The following is a 17,517-nucleotide window of genomic DNA, read 5'->3' as shown; positions in this document are numbered from 1 at the left end:
CTGGGAAGCCATTACGCCCAACGTACTTGGTGAGTACGCCCCGCATACTCAACCAAGCTCCAAAACGCTTAAACTTCATTTGGCCATAACTCCCTCGATATAAGTCTAAATTTGACGAAATTTATATCCACAGAAAGGTGACAAGAAGCCCTACACTTCTAACAACTCACCCTCACCTTAAGAATTGTCAAAAAAAAACCCAGAATTCATAAAGGCCCAATCTGCCAAATTACAGTTATACCCTTGGGATCTGAAACACAATCGAACACTTGGATCACATAATCTATAATACCTACATCCAAAAAGGGCTAATTCTCTCTTTCCCCAAGGCCCGAAGCCTTAAGATAACTGATGATCGGGTCACGGCCCCGAGTCATGAGCGATTCAAAACCGAGTATTACATCCATAACTTTGCATAATGTTCCATAAGAGTTCCATCTATTAATTGAAAATCATATTTCTTAGCCCTCCTGCATTGATTAAGACTGACATGAATCCCAAACTTCCTAATAACTTCTAATCTTAATTTTCTGACACTCATCTTTTGTCTGTATCATATTTGTTTGGTATAATGATTTCCTATCCATGAATATGAATCCAATGAACCTAACTTGATGTTCCTAGCACAATTATGTTCTAAGTTCAAAGATTTAATTTAGAAGTTGTCTTCACCACTCACCCATAACGTCCATAACCTGAAGGTACACTTACCCTTGTAACAATGTGCCAACATCCTTTTCCTATCATTTTTAACAAAGCATAATTGGTACCCATTGGCTACGGCATAGTTTCACAACATAGTTTTTACTTGAGATGGATCTTTAAATCTCATTCCAAGTATGGGCTTTTGTTTCTTCCAATGTGTTGACTCATTAAAAATGGCATGAACTTGACTTCTGGGTTCACTTTCATCCTCAGCTTCTGCATCATAGTTGGTATCCTCCTGCTCCCCCTCTTCTTGGGCACACAATTTAGTCAAGAATTCGTCATTACATGTCCTATTCATAGTAACTATTTCCTCATTAAAATCCATTGTCACGTCCCTAAGGGTACATATGTCATCATCCCCACCACTAATGCAAGAGTCATGGTCATCATCTCCTCCTTATGACTCAAACATATCATCTATTCCATCACCAATATGGTCCACATAAAGGGATATTTGATCATCAGTTCCATATGCATCAAAGATGAAACCTGCATATTCCATTTCATTCGAGATAGGCATAAAGCCACTCAAAAGGGAGCACCTGGCTCACAGTAGTATAGCTTCTTACAATCTAGTTGCATGAAATGTTCGAGAAAAGTAATACATTCTGAGTGTGTCATACCAGAAAAATCATGATCTGTGAAGGTGAATTTCATATCGTTAGTGTAAGATAAAGGTTTACGAATAACCACCCCCTTAAAGTTCAGTTCCACTATCAGAAAAATTGCATTGGGGTTCGAGGCTGACATAACTTCTTCTTCCTCTTACTTCACTTTGATATGTGGGGGACTTGTAAACCCTAGCTCTGGTTGAAGGTTTTTGAGTATTGCTAATGTAAACGACAACTAAGAGCTGAATTTAAGTCCCTCTCAGTTACACTCCACTCTTCTCATTTAAGTTGATAAATACATGGAATTGCCATCTTGACCTGCGATTTTCTTTTTATTTGTTTTTTTATTTAACACATAAGCAAATTAACAGGTTCATCCAGTTTCCTTGCTCAAAATGGGATAATTAACATGTAATTTGAAAGTTGAGGGATTAATTGCACAAAAAAACTTCAGTGACCAATCCGGGACAAAGCCAAAACTTAGTTGTGCTACAGTGTCAATTTCCTTATCACCAATACACATAAAACAAGTGTGTGTATCTTGGGGAATAACTTTCCTTAGGCTTCGGCTAATTGTACACATAATATCTTCTCCGTTGATCATTTTAAAATTAATTATGAAAAAAAATATATTTTGCAGATCCATAATTTGAGTATGGAATCACACAAGTGTTCATCTAATTCTCTCAAACTAGGGCTCTGATACCAACTTGTAATGTCCCAAAAACTATGATAAAATTTTTCATTTTTATAAAATCATTTCCTTTATAAGCCATAGATAAACACCCATTGTTTTCAAATCATATCCAAGAAAATCTGAGTATCAAGTCAATCTCTGGAACATAAACAAGAGGATGATTTGTACAATCAAGCCTTCGCCTTGCTCCGATCATCAGAAGTACCTGAAAACATGAAATCAACAACTGCAAGCCAAAGCTTAGTGAGTTTCCCCCGGTATATCCCACACACAATACATATATAATGCATGCACATTAGGCCCACATCATGAAACTGGATTGCCCCTAAGCCTACAATATGAGACAAGATTGCTCACTCTTGGCCCTCAGCTCATGACTGGCTTGCTCCTAAGCCCACAATGTAAGACTGGATTGCCCTCCAGGCCCTCATCTTATGATTGGATTGCTCCCGAGCTCACAACATAAGGCTGGATTTCCCTCCCGGTCCTCAACTTATGACTGGATTGCTCCCGAGCCCACAACATAAGGATGGATTGTCCTCCCGACCCTCAGCTTATGACTGGATTGCTCTCAAGTTTGTTGTCTTACATCACAAAGCAATACCACCTCAACACAACCCCACTATGTCGACAGATGCAAACATTAATCAAATACCAGCAAGTATAGGTAATCATACAGATCTACCAATCTAACAGATCACTACATCATAACAACATGATATAACCAAGGATACATAACATAATCTAATAGTACGATATTGGTGCCTTCAACCTAAGAATAGAATATAAAAATGCTAATCATGTATATGGTAACCAGCTCTACAAGTTACCTATACAACAAACAATGATCATTCCTCAAGATACAGCCCAAAACCCCAAGTTTAACCTAAAGTCAAACTTGGTCAAAAAGTCAACGATCTATCAAATTCAACACGCAAAAAGTCATTCAGCAGGTCGCCATGTCATGACCACCCATTGGTCACGTCATGGCATAATGGTGACAAAATAGTCGTGGTTCAGTCCCTCGTCACATCGTGATAACGCTCTGGACAGACTCAAGCCTTAAACTCTTAATCTTTTAAGCCTTGCAACCATACCTCCCAGAAGGTATTCTCTATCACGGAATACCATAGAAATCGTAGCTTTTGGATATACATGTCCAATTCATGTCCCAAACACAAGCTAGGGAAAAACAATGTAAAAATGGGGTCAAGATCTCATACAAGTGTTCAAACTCTATTAAACTTCAGATCCAACACTTCTATATACAAAGGGACCCTATGGATCCATAAAGTTGGCAACTTTATGGAACCTAACATTCCAACTAGCCTAAACATGAAGAAAATCACATAAAAACCTAGATATGAGAATTTAAGATCATAAAGCATGGAACTTGAACACTCACAAAAGTCTAGAGTGTCTATGAATGGATGATGTTGAAGCTTGCAAGCTGAGATGATGCACTAAAACTCGTCCTCTTTTTTTTCTTGGATAGGAATCAGCCAAAATGAGCTCACAATCAAAAGAGGTGGATTAGGGTTTCAAGGAGGTTTAAGGGTGGTGATAGAGAATGGAAATGAAACCCTAATTCCAACTGTAAGGACTTAAATACAGAGGAAACCCTAAAAGATCATGGGTTTGGGCTGCAACCATTCTCACAATGTGATCATACACATGTCACGTCGTGACATGCTTCCCGGATGCGCTTTTCCCATTTTACTCGTCACATCGTGACACCTGGTTTTCCTCAAAACCAAGTTTTTGCCTCTTTCATGCCCTATACCAATTTATTCTAGAAAACAGGTGTTACATTACTAGTTTATTCTATACATTTGAAATACCTACAGTCATATTTTTTATTCTTTTATCATGACAAATACTAATAATTAACCACAAATAATATAATATTACATGACCATAAATTACTTATAATCACTTGATTTGTTACTTTTAATATGCAACTAAATGATACATATGGCCATACAAGCAATTCATGTGACCATAGGTATTACCTTTCGCTGCATTAGAACCCATTACACTCTAGTTCCAATAAAGCAAACACAAAGACGTGACAGATGGTCATATGTGGCCACATTATTCGACTGAGGTTAAAAGATACATATGGACACACGAACTATTAAAAGAAATATCCCACCATAATATGTTTACAGTCACTTAGTTTTTTACGTTTATTATATGTCGCTAAATGATACATATGGTCATAGAAACAATTTTGTTGTAGGGTTCTTATATATGTATTATTTATAGGTAGATCATGATCCGACATGGCATCCACTATCCATTAAAGTCTCTGATGAGTCCTAACTAGGAGAGAGAATCACACATTGGATTAAGGACCATAGGTGTTACCTTTCGCTACATTAGAGTCCATTACACATTAGTTCTGATAAACCAAACACAAAGACGTGGTGGATGGGCATATTTGGCCACATTATTCGACTAAGGCTAAAAGATACATTTGGACACACGGGCTATTGAAACAAAAAGCCACCATAATATGCTTATAGCCACATGGTTTGTCACATTAATTATATGTCGCTAAATGATACATATGGTCATACAAACAATTCATGTGACCATAGGTATTACCTTTAGCCACATTAGAATCCATTGCATTTTATTTCCGATAAAACGAACACAAATACATAGTAGATGGTCATATTTGGCCACATATTAGACTGAGGCTTAACGATATGTTTGGACACACAAACTATTAAACAAACACTACCATAATATGCTTACAGGCAAATGGTTTGTCATGTTTATTATATGTGGCTAAATGATACATATGTTCATACAAACAATTCATGTGGCCATAGGTATTACTGCCAGCCACATTAAATTTATATATGTGTCGCTAAATGATACATATGGACATACAAACAATTCACATGGCCATAGGTATTACCCTTTCTCCACATTAGATTTCTATATGTGACAATATATATACTAATGATCTCATTGATAACCATTACGATTTTTAAATGTGGCAAAAATAATCCAGGATTTTATTAATGATAATTTACCATACATTATAACGAAATCGTCACATTTTGTCCGAAATGTGGCAAAGCGATTTTTAAAAAGTACGGTCCTATGTCATATTTCTTGTATTTTTGGTGCTTTTATCTCCTCTCATACAATGACTACTACCTGAACTTGTAACACATGAAAATCTTCAACATCAGACCATAGGTCTGGTGAGTTATATTATACTTTATTTTCATGTCATCATAGTCTACTTTTATTCTTCCTTTTCTTATTCTAACATTCTGTTCTTTGATTCTCATATTCTACTCTTATCTTCTTCTCTTTCCATACTCTTCTACTCTATTCTCATCTCATCTAATCTCATATACTCTTTTCTCGTCATTTCTTGTTAAAATTTTTGGGTCTTAACAATATTTACTTGGATATTTCTAGGATCGTGACTGCAATCACTTTCCGAAATGTGTGATTGTGACCTTATAGCTTGAGGTATCACGAAATCAGATTCGAGATAATCCAAAGAATTATAATTTAGAACTCAGGCCACTTTTAAATATAAAACACATAAAAATACATTGTTGTTATGTGTGTTCTTGAAGAGATAGATGAAATCAGAAGTATGATTTTCATGTATATATTTTCTAAACCGATTTTTGGAACATTCATCATTCTTATTTAGATGTAAGAAATCGATTGGAAGTTGCTTACAAGGTGGTTAAAAGAAAGTTGCATGCTTTTGGCACAAAAAGTGTTGGTTATTAAGACATAACCAACCTTTGACATCATCATGATATCACTGCTAGTTTTGGCAGGAATTTGCATGGCGAGACTCATTCCTAATATAGAAATCTGTTTACCACGTCGTCATCCATCTGTCTTATGATTACAAAACCGCATCATGGCAGCATGTCTACCATGCCGTGGTGCGCCTAATTAGGTTTTGGTCTCCCTCTAACCGAGTCGCAGTGCCTTTCTCTTATAGCACCCTACTTTCATCACCACGTTGCGATAACCTATACTACCATGCTGCGGTGTAAAGTGCATTTCCCTCTACTTAGGACGAGACCTTTGTCCATTTTACTGCTTCGCCAACTACACCATTGTAAAGCCCTTACCACGTCACGGTGGTTGCACATCAATAAACCCTTAGCTAATTGCATTCCAATTTTGGGACAATTTTCTTATAACTTTTAACCTCATAAATTCTTCCTTTTAAACCCGTTGTAAATGATCTTTACTCTAGTTTTGGAACCACAACCACGGGCTCTACCCCTTAGACCCCATAAGGGGAGCTGCCCCTAGACCCCTCCAGGGGTGCAAACCCTTGGAACCCTGCACCCAGGGGCTCTGCCCCTAGACCCCTGTATTCCCGAGTTCACATTTATCACTTCGAGTGTGCACCTCACAGCTCCTATCTCGGTGAGTAAATGAAGATCAGCCTATCTCAATATTAACAAATAACTACACTAAAATGTGTTGATAAAACTAAAATCACCAACATTCCTCCGCCATTTTAGTGTAATTCTTAATTAACTAAAAGCAAACACAAATCAAACTCATGCATAAATGAAAATATCTTGAAGATTGACTTTTCATATTAGTATAACATGCATGTCAAATACCTGAGAATCAGGGTGTCGTAAGGATTAAACCCCTCAAATCATTTGATTAACTGTAGATACTACACACATAAGTTAAACACTATATCTAATGTTTCATACTTGACACTATTACCGCCATGTATCCTATCCATTCATGAGTGCATAAAAGCCTAGCCCAAGCTTTCTGAAGCTGCATCACTTCACACTCACATAGGTAGTCCTTTTATATCATGCACCTGTTAATGCACTTTTTCAAAAGAACTATTAAGAACTTAATCAACCTACTTTAACTCTACAGGTTATAATCACTAACTTGGGATGTAGTAACAAAATAGTGCTCCAATCTCAATAAGCAAGCTTTCCATATTGAATTTAACTTCTAACATTGTATTAGAAGGTAATTGGGTATCCCACCTAAAGAGATGTTAAGTGGGACTTAAACCCATCCCTATAACTGACTTCTTTACCAAGTCTCCAATTAACCCCTTCTTCAAGTTATCAGATAAGTTTTGTTGAGATTGAACAAACTCTACAAAAATAATACTATGAGTAATAAGCTTACATACCATGTTGTTCCTAACACCCAAATGTAACATTCACAATATATGGGTATGTTCCTTTTAGCCCCTATTTGTAAGTTCTTTACATTATTGGTCCCTAGCCGAGTACCCTAGGTGTACTCTACGAGTACACTGAGCATACTGGATCGAAGATTGGATGCGTAGGCACCCACATACGTTGGGCGTACGCTAAGCAGGGGCAATCCATAATTTTTAGGGTTTGTGCCCTATTTAAACAGCTTATGTTGCATTGGGTGCATCTTATGGTCAGCCTCCACTTCTCCAAACCCTAAGAACGAAAAAGTTAATATTCATTGAGTGTTTGTGAGCATTTTTGTGATTTTTGTGGTGTCTTTATGCCCCTTGAAGGAAGTGAAGCTTGGTGGTGAGGCTTTAGTGGACTTGGAGCTTGAATATATAGCATGTTCATCAACTTTGCAAGCTATTTGAGGTATAAAGCTCCAAACTTGATGGTTCCTTATGCTAGATCTAGTTTAGGGCTTTATTTGGGCACTTTTGGGTCCTTTAAGCCTTGTTTGGGAGTATGGGCTACTCTAGCAACTTGGGATGATAGATCTAGGCTTTTTGAGGTCCCTTGTACATAAAAATGATAACTTGATGGGTTTAACTCAACCATGCAAGGTTGGTGTTCTTCTTAATGGAGTTAAGATGTTAGAATTGGACATTGATGTGTTTTTAGCCATGCAGAGGCTTAAAGTCATTGACTTTGTGGTTTACGACATTCATATGATGTTAAGTTCTTAATAGGTTAAGATGTTTGATCAAGGACTTGGAATTAGGCCACTACGATGAGCATACTAGGTGCGAGCCCCGTCTCCGGATCAATCACGTATGCAGGGCAAACGAGCCTGCTACGCCGAGAGTACACTAATCAGTGGACCGATGGAGTTGTGAGCTTTGTTTATTTGGGCTTTTTTTTATTGGGCTTGGACCCTTAACTTCTATGGATCATTTCAGGACTTTGGGCTATTGTTGGACATTGGGCCTTATCGGATTAGGCCATAATAGGCTTTGAGTTCCACATAGGATTTTAGGCTATATTGGGCTTTTGGAGTTGTTGGCTTGGGCCTTAGCTATTGGGCCAAGTGAGGAAAGGGTAAAATGATCTTTTCGTGGGAGTTGGACTGATGAATGAGATTCATAGCCTTGGTTTATGGCCAAACTTATTAATTGGGTTTTATTTGATTGGTTAGCGCAGGGATTTTCTAGATCAACAGTCCGAGCTTTTATTTGCGATATTCGGCAGCTTGAGGTGAGTTTCCTCACTATGCTTGGCAGGTCGAAGGCACCAATTCCGGCCCATGATTTGTTATGCATACGATGCTAGTTGTGTGTGTGACTCTTGCATGTGTTGTATGTGATATGTATATCTGGCGGGGCCTGATGAATGTATCGTATGCTATTTGTCTTACTGATTATTGTATGTGTTTATGTGTGTGTGTGTATATATATATATATATATATATATATATATATATACCGAGCGGGTCCCGATGCCAGGTGGGGCCTGATGGATGTGATCATGCGGGGCCCATCTCATGATATTGACAGATTTGTTCCGAGTGGGGCGCGATGTCGGGCAGGGCCTGATGGGTGTTGGGCAATGGCCCATTGTATGTTAGATATGTATGGTATGTGGTGTTTGGGAGAACTCACTAATCTTCATGCTTACGGTTTTCAGTTTATATTTCTGGTACTTCCTGATCAAAGATGAAGAGCTCAGGTGATCGCATCTTACACAGTATATTGTTACGTATTTTATTTGACTCTGGTGTATTTGGATGTTTGCTCATACTCTGATTCTATTATGGTTTTATGAACACGTTTTGAATGATGGTTTTATTATTCTAAAAATTGAAATTTTTGGTTTTAATTTTTGGGACGTTACAAGTTGGTATCATAGCCTTGGTTTGAGGGATTTGGTAGATTTTTTTAAAAGGAATGTTTTATAAAATGAATTTTCTACCAAAAGAAAGGGGTGTGGTGCATGCAATCGACCAAACTCAAGTAAGTTTTCCCAAAATACCCATACATATTTTTTGATATGCTTGATCTGTGAATTTGTGAATCGCATGCTAGATTAGGGATAAGGATCTAGGAGAGATGTCTTTGTATGTCTGCTATATGAGCTTGTAGACTTGCATGCTAGTACTGATTAGTCAGTGATAGGATCGCATGTTTAGGTTATGCTTGATTTCGATTACTCAATGCTCGAATGCTGCTTGCTTTGTGCTTTTTAGGAGTTCTCATTAACTTCAGCTAAATAGTAAGCGAATCTGCTAAGTTGCATATTATTGAGACTAAATAATTTTAGAAAGTTAGGTTTTAACTCTATTACGGACCTCTTGTTTGAGGCCAACCGTTGTAGTGTGAAACCTTTCATTCGAAGAATTATCTGGTGTCGGTGATATGTAATTGTATTTGTGAGCTAGTTAGAGGGTGCTAGAGGGAGATCCTTTTGCAGTTGATGGCAGAGAGTAGTGTGTTGATTGCCCTAGGAAAACCTAAAAAGAGATTCGGTGTTGGGAGCATTATCTTGTTCAGAGATGTATGTAAAGATAAGGGAGTAACTTGGAGGATTTGGGGCGATCCTTGAGGAAAGTACGGATAGATATGGAAGGTAATATGGGCCCGTACTACTGGAAACAGAGGATCCGTACTCGAGTCAAGGAAAGCTACGATGATACCAGGAAGCTTGTAGAGTATGGGACTCCTTGATATGTGTGTGTGTGTGTGTATATATATATATATATATATATATATATATATATATATATATATATATATATATGTATATTTTGATGTATTGTCCGGTCTATTTTCAGTATGGTGGCCACACGAGGAGGTTCTGGCAGTGGTTCTGGTTCAGGATCTAAAGTCGGACAGTTGGATGAGCAGATGTGGGAGTTCATTTCGTCTGCAATCACCCGCAACATATTTGAGCAGACTCCTATGATCTTTTGGTATGGTCAAGGAGGGTATCCTGCAGATTTTGGATGAGCGCCTAGGCAGTTTTTGTTCTAAGATGGTGACATTGATGGGAGCTCACACGTTGACTTTCAGGGAGTTCTGAGCATAGGGGGCTCTAGAGTTCTTCGGGGAGAAGGACCCGATCGCGAGCATACATTGGTTAGTGGATGTCGCTAATGCCTTCCGCACTAGCAGTTGTCCCGATGCGGCAAAGGTCAGACTTGCTTCCAGTCTTCTGAAAGACAGAGCTCAAGATTGGTGGGAGGAGGTTGGACGCACCGTAGGGGACGAGGCGATTGATTCGATGTCATGGGATGACTTTGTAACGAGGTTTCGAGCTGAGTTTGCACCAGTGAGTGAGGTGCAGCAGTTGGCGAGGGAGTTTTAGGACCTTCGCCAGGCTACTAAGATGGTGGTTGAGATCACCTCTATGTTCCATGAGAGGGCGTTGCTGGTTCCGCAGTATGTGGCAGATGAGGAGATGAAGAATGAGAGATACCATGAGATGTTGAGGAGTGATATCCGACAGTTTATGAGCCGATCCAGTTGCAGGACACTGGAGGATATGATTGCAAGAGCCAGAGAGAGAGAGGGAGAGTTTGACTTGGAGATGGAGAGGAAGAGGAAGCCATATCAGGTTCAGGGTTTAGGGAGTTTGGGCAAGAGGCCTAAGGTTTTTGATTTGAGATCGAGAGGCCAGCAGAGCCGGAGCCGTTGTGGAAAGTGCAGCAAGATAGACTATGAGGCATGCAGGGTGGGTGGTTCTGGATGCTTTAAGTGCGGCAAGAAAGGTCATTTCAGCAGGGATTGCACTGCCACCACTACCACTACCCAGTCATCTGATCTGATTTTCTTCCATTGCATTTAGAAGGGCCATAAGAAGGCCAATTGCCCGAGTTTGGCAGCAGCAGGACTAGTGGTAGCACCTGCTCCAACGACTCTACGGATTAATGATAGCCACCAGGGCAAGGCGGATGTGCCTGTTGTGAGGAGCAAGGATTTTCCGCTACAACCGAGGAGGCTCGTGCAACACCTGATGTGATGACGGGTATGTATCTTCTTCTTATCTCTTTAGTTATGTTGCTTTTTCTTCTTATATTTGTGTATTTTGTTTTAGGATCGTTCCTTGCGAACAGTATCTTTTCCTTGGTATTGTTTGAGTCGGGGGCTACCTGATCTTTTGTATCCCTTGCGATTAGCAAGAGGTTTGTTGGTGCTACAGGGGAGTTGGATTGTCCACTAGAGGTTGAGATTGCGGATGATCGATATGTCCGGGTGTCAAGGGTTCATCGGGGTTGTATTCTGGAGATGTTTAGCGAGCAATATCCAATTGATTTGGTTCCTATTCCTTTGCGCTAGAACAATGTTATTGTAGGGATGGACTGGTTGAGCCCCAATGGGGCAACGATTGATTGCGAGCATCATATGGTATGCATTCGGACCCCAAGTGGGGGAGAGTTAGTGGTTCAGGGAGAGAGTGCTCAGCGTGGGCCGATTCTATGTTCAGTAGCTAGGGCCAGGCGTTATCTTCAAACGGGTTGTTTCGGATATGTTGTCTATGTTATGGATACCCAGGAGAAGTGTAAGGCGATTGTGGATGATGTGACGGTTGATATGGGCATATTTAGTCATATAATTTATATATTATCTTAATACTTTATGTTGATTTTATCTCATTTAATGAACAAAAGGTGCTTAATTAGTTTAGAATTTCATTTTTCAGCAACAATGACATGCTCGGATGGAAAAGGAAGCGGATTTAGCAATTGGAAGCTTGGATCTTGGATTTTGAAGAAAGAAGGATGTTGTTGGACAGCTTGAACCCTCGTCACTGTTTTGGCCATATCTCATGAACCGTAACTCCGATTGACGAGATTCAAAATGTTCTGAAAACTAGACACAATTTCGGACGACTTTCGTGTTTTGAGAAAATTCTGATTCCAAACGGACTCGACGAGTTGGCCATCAACTCGACGAGTTGGTCAGAAGTTTCGCGATTCTTGACTTTGACTTGTCGTACACGGGATTTTAAGTGATGGACTCGCCGCCTAGGATTAACGAACGTGAAACTAGGATTAACTAGAAAGTGGGTAAATTAATGTGTGAGCTTGTGTGACAAACCAACAACAAGAGGTTAATTGAATTAGTAATTTGATTAGCTAATTACAAGTCTTATTTAACCCGAATAATTAACTAGGAAATTCATTAGTTTAATCACTTGATCACTGCTTAAATTAATTTGTTTTCTAAGGATTGGTAATAGCGAATGTGAATCTAATCACTTTAATCGGTAACCAATAACAATTAATCCATTGCACTTGCCATAAAATCAACCATAGAAGTAAATGAATCGAACCTAAACAGAAGTCTTCTCCATTATTGAATTTAGTTGATTGTTTATTTGCTTTAGCTGTTAGTTGCTTAGTTTGCATGTTATTTGATTGCTTAAGTTTCTAGTCTTACAAAACTAGAGAAAATCCCCTTTCTATTACTTGTTATATTTAGATAATATTAGCATTTATTTTAATTGTTTACCGTTCCCTGTGTTCGATACCCTACTTGCTTGAACTATATTACTAATCGATAGGTACACTGCCTTTCGTGTGTTTATTTTGTGTCTAAGTTAGTAGGATTAAAACTAGTGTATTCAACACACATCAAGTTTTTGGCGCCGTTGCCGGGGAACGGTTCTAAATAGTTAATTTTATTTGCTAATTGTTATCATTTTTTTTATTTTTTTTGTTGATTAATTTTTTTTATTTAGTTTAATTTTTATTTTTATTTTTATTTATTATGTATTTTCCAAATGTCGATGCTCTTGATGCTTTTCTTGAGGAAGTAGTACAGGAAATTGAGCAAGAAGATGAGGAGTATGACTCAGATGAAGATTTGAAGAAATTTGGAAGATGGTTAGATAACATCTTGCCCAAGACACAAGGGACATCTGAGTCACAAGAGCTAGAAGATGAGGAGTATGACTCAGATGAAGATTTGAAGAAATTTGGAAGATGGTTAGATAACATCTTGCCCAACAAACAAGAGCAGTCTGAGTTACAAGAGCTAAATTTACAAGATGAAGAATTTAATCCAGACAGGGACTTGGAGGATATGGAAAGGTTGCTAGCAGAGAGGTCAGACGAAGAACAAGAACAAACTAAATTGCAGGAACCAAGTCGTGGATTGACCATTACCAAGACATGGCCCCATGTATTTCCAGTTTATGTTTCGAAGAATAGGGTGACAATTCCAATTTTGGAGAAAGTTCTGAAGCGCGATCCATTTCTGATTAGTATCCGACCGGTTCCAACCCTTGTCAAGATTCTTGGGTTACATGAATTAAAGCTCGATTGGACAATTGTAAAAGCAAAGAGCCAAATTTTACAAATTGGTCCAAAGAAAATATTTAATGCAACGGATGGATTGGCATTGAGTTTATTGGAAATTTATTAAGTGGGGAGTCCAGCTCAAGACTCGCACAAAAAGAAGCGCTTGCGGGAGGCAACCCGTCATTAGAGTTTGCTTTTCTTTTTCTTTTAAACTTCTAGTATTTAGGGATAATTTAGGAATTTTTATTTTGATGTTTGTTTTCCTTTTTATTACGTGGTTTTGTCTTTGATCTTTGCAGAAGTTAGGGTGAGATTAGAGCGATTTCTTAAAGCGTGAAGGAAATAAAGTGAGAAGGAAATAAAGTGAGAGGTCGAGTCGTAGACGAGAAGATTAGAAGATTTGAGTGATAAGTTGAGTCTGATGTTTATATTTGATTAAAAAGAGTCTCGTCCCTAAAGAAAATGAGGAGTTGTATTACCTTGATACTCTCCTTGAACATAAACTTAAAGCTAGGGGAGAAAGAAGAAGAGACCTGATCAGAGTCAAGAACTCGTCGAGTGCATAATACTAACTCGACGAGTCCATCTGCAATATCACGATTTTCTGCTTGGAGTCAGTTTACTCGCCGAGTTCCCGTTCTACTCGACGAGTCACTCAAGATTCTACTCTCATGATTCGGATTTTGGGCACATTCGCTGCAGTTTTTACTCATATTATCATGAAGATTAATTCCTGGCGATTTCTGAGAGCTTTTTACTTAATTTGAGAAGTATTGAAAAGAAATTTAGCAACCAACTATGGTCATATGAAAGATCTAGATCATTAATCATACTCATGATAGAGATTGTCACATCGTAACCAACATAAAGTAGATGAATTAAAAATATCCAAGCCTCCAAAGATAAACGTGCTAAAACTACCAAACCAAAACAAAGGTAACTACATGGTTCTGGCTGATGGAGCAAAAATGTCATATGCTTGGTGATCGAGTGAAATAACAACAAAATAGATTCAAAAATTTGATTTGTTTATTTAGCATCCTACTTTAATCTAGTATCAAAAAATTCTTATAAATAATCTTTATAAGAAATGAAAGTTAAGACAATAAACTTTAATTGTGCTTCTCACTGCTTGCAAAATCCAATCCTTAAAAAACCGATGCATTTTAAGAAACTCTTCTTGTGGATGTAATAGGTTCCATAGTAAGACACAAGACTTAAAAGAAAGTAAAAAATCACATATCCACATGATGTAAGAGAAAATTTGTTACAAGAAATACTTACATCATGGTGATTCTTAACTTGATAATCCTGCTTCGATCTCTAACTTTAAAGATCATTTAAGTTGAAGCAACATAACTAATCAGTAAATATATAAAGTATAAAAAGGACAATGGTTTATAAAGATAACACACAATTGCTCCCTATCTTCATTTTTTGTTCTAGTTTCTTCACTATTTTCTTATCTGAATCATCAATGGCTTCTTCCTCCTAAAACACGAAAAAGATTCTAAGTTTTTATTCATATTTAGATTCTACGATCTCAATGGCTTATACAGATAACACACAAAATCATCATTAATTTGAAATAAAAGTTGCAATGAGCATGCTTAAATAGACTTATCACTTATCATTTATTTATCATCAAGGCAATACTAATTTCATTCAACAATGCGTAGCCATTCTGCGATGTTTGGTGTGTTTTAAACTACAAATTGGGTGGATTAAATCCATATTCAAATGAAAAATAAATGTCAAGATAAGGAGAGATAGGAAACATATAAAGAGGTAAGGGTTGTGTCTTGATACGGATAACGGGATAAGAGATATATCATGCATTAGATATATATGTTTAACCTTTTTGTATGGCTTAAAAAATTAAGGAATACTAGTAATTGTCATTGTCAATATTTTATAATAGTTAATAGATTAATAGATATATAACTTTCAGATTTTGCTGCTGATCGAATTGATAAAGCTACAAATCTTTTTACGTAAGATACGAGCATTTTCACATGAAATATTAGACAAAAAGAAGACATGGCCCTCCCCTTTGCTCTCCATCAACTCAATAAAGCCTTTCCACCCACACGTCTCCATCAACTCCTTATAGAGTAGGGCCCTACCCCTTAGTTTATCCCTCCCACCAACACACATAAGAATCTTGGAGCACCCGAAAGCTGAAATACACGGGTCCATGACCGGATTATACAACGGGTCATCTAACCCTATCCCTAATGGATTAGCCAACAGCCACATCTGATTCATGAATGCTTTGTGTTGTTCGTGTTTAGACTCTTCTCCAATAAGTTCTTTTCCACCAAAATAAGGGTGGATCATAATAACACCCTTTAGGTTAATAACCTTTACTTGGTTCAACCCGACCCGGATAGCCATGTTATGTGCGATGTTGGCTCCTGCACTATCTCCAGCAAAGAACACATTCTGAAGATCAGCATGGGCGTTTAACCATGACTCCGGACCATTTCCTTTAACATGGGTAGCCACCCACTTGATTGCTTCCCATGAATCCTCGTATGCAACTGGTATAAGATATTCCGGAGCCAACCTGTAGTTTACAGACACCGCAATCACGTTGGATTCTGCCGTGATCAAGTTAAGTGTGGGGTGGTAGGTGGAAGAAGCGGCGGATTCAGTCAAGAAGCCACCACCGTGGTAATACATCAGAGTTGGGAGTTTCCGGTTAGGGATGATGGTTTTGGGAATGTAAAGCCTTACAAAAACATTGGATTGGTGTGAAATAATGACGTCTTTTGATTGGACGCCAGTTATGGGATCAGTTCCAGCCGGGATGATATCATTTCCGATGAATCTTTCACATCGGCCATCTTTGTGTATTCGCAGCCAACCATGGAGATGGAGAGGATACTCTTTAGAGGTTGACATGTACTTTGAGGGTAAACCAGAAGCCATTTTTGTGGTAATGGTAGTGAGAAAGAGACGATAGGTATAATTACTATAGATGCTTGAGGCCAATTAATTGATGTGTGTGCTGATGCCCGATGTTGAACTTCTGCAAGGACCATTTGATACATGGAAGGTCTCTTCATGCATGCTGAGGTTGATCCAAATGTGTGGTGTGAAAATGTTTAAAACACTAAAATGATTTATTAGGTGTTCATATGAAAAATATTTTTTATCTTAATAAAATGATTTAAGAATTTAAGTTATGAGATTCATAATTTCAAATTGTAGACAAAATTGCGATAAAATGGTCCCTATGATATGCATTTTTTTCGAAGTTTAGTCAAAATTTCGATTTTTTTGGTTTCATGGTCATTTTGGGCTAGTTTTGTTGCGTTTTTGGTGTCTCAGTAAACTGAAATGACTTAATGCCCTGGTATTTTTTTTGTGTTTTTCTATTTAATTTAAATGAAAAAAAACAAATAACTAAATTGGACCCACATCTCTCTCTCTCTCTCTCTCTCTCTCTCTCTCTCTCTCTCTCTCTCTCCAAACACATTATCGCCTTTTTCTAATCCTCTTGTGTCCATCTTCTTCCTCCCACGATTTGCCCAAGTCTTTCGTTCATTCTTCTTCTTTCTCACCCTCGCCATCACCTACACTTTACTCGATGATTGAGATGATAATGGAGAAACAAATCAGGGATTCCCACATCAACCCACCTCTAATTTCATCGATTTTTCTATGTTAACAGATTTTGAGGAAACAATATCCCAATCAACACAAACCTCGATTCCCAAATCAACCCACCTCCAATCCATTCCATTCTGATGATGGAATCGATAACAAATCAACCCTAAAATTACCAATCTTCCTCCATCACATGCTTTCCTTTCACCTAAATCGCAACCACCACAATTAGCAACCGACGACCCCTCCAACGAAACCCACATCTTCTCCGTTGACATTCTTCTCTTCCCGAATACCGGATCTTTCACTTTAAGCTTCATGAGCAAAAAAACCCAGATGCCTCACTACAGAGGAGGTATTAATCGAGTCATCTGAGATAAACAGAAGATAATTCTGGTT

General features: G+C 38.2%; 1 pseudogene; it reads right to left on the bottom strand.

Moving 5' to 3' along the window:
- Positions 1 to 15,413: 15,413 nt before the first annotated feature.
- On the bottom strand, positions 15,414 to 16,508 carry LOC145162808 (putative carboxylesterase 2 pseudogene; annotated as a pseudogene).
- Positions 16,509 to 17,517: the final 1,009 nt, after the last annotated feature.

The sequence above is a fragment of the Lactuca virosa genome, chromosome 3 (genome assembly GCF_052849685.1).
Source record: "Lactuca virosa cultivar CGN04683 chromosome 3, Lactuca_virosa_CGN04683_v6, whole genome shotgun sequence".
In the NCBI taxonomy this organism is placed as follows: Eukaryota; Viridiplantae; Streptophyta; class Magnoliopsida; order Asterales; family Asteraceae; genus Lactuca; species Lactuca virosa.
The sequence above is the reverse complement of the archived record's forward strand: the minus strand, read 5'-3'. Positions and strand labels throughout refer to the sequence as shown.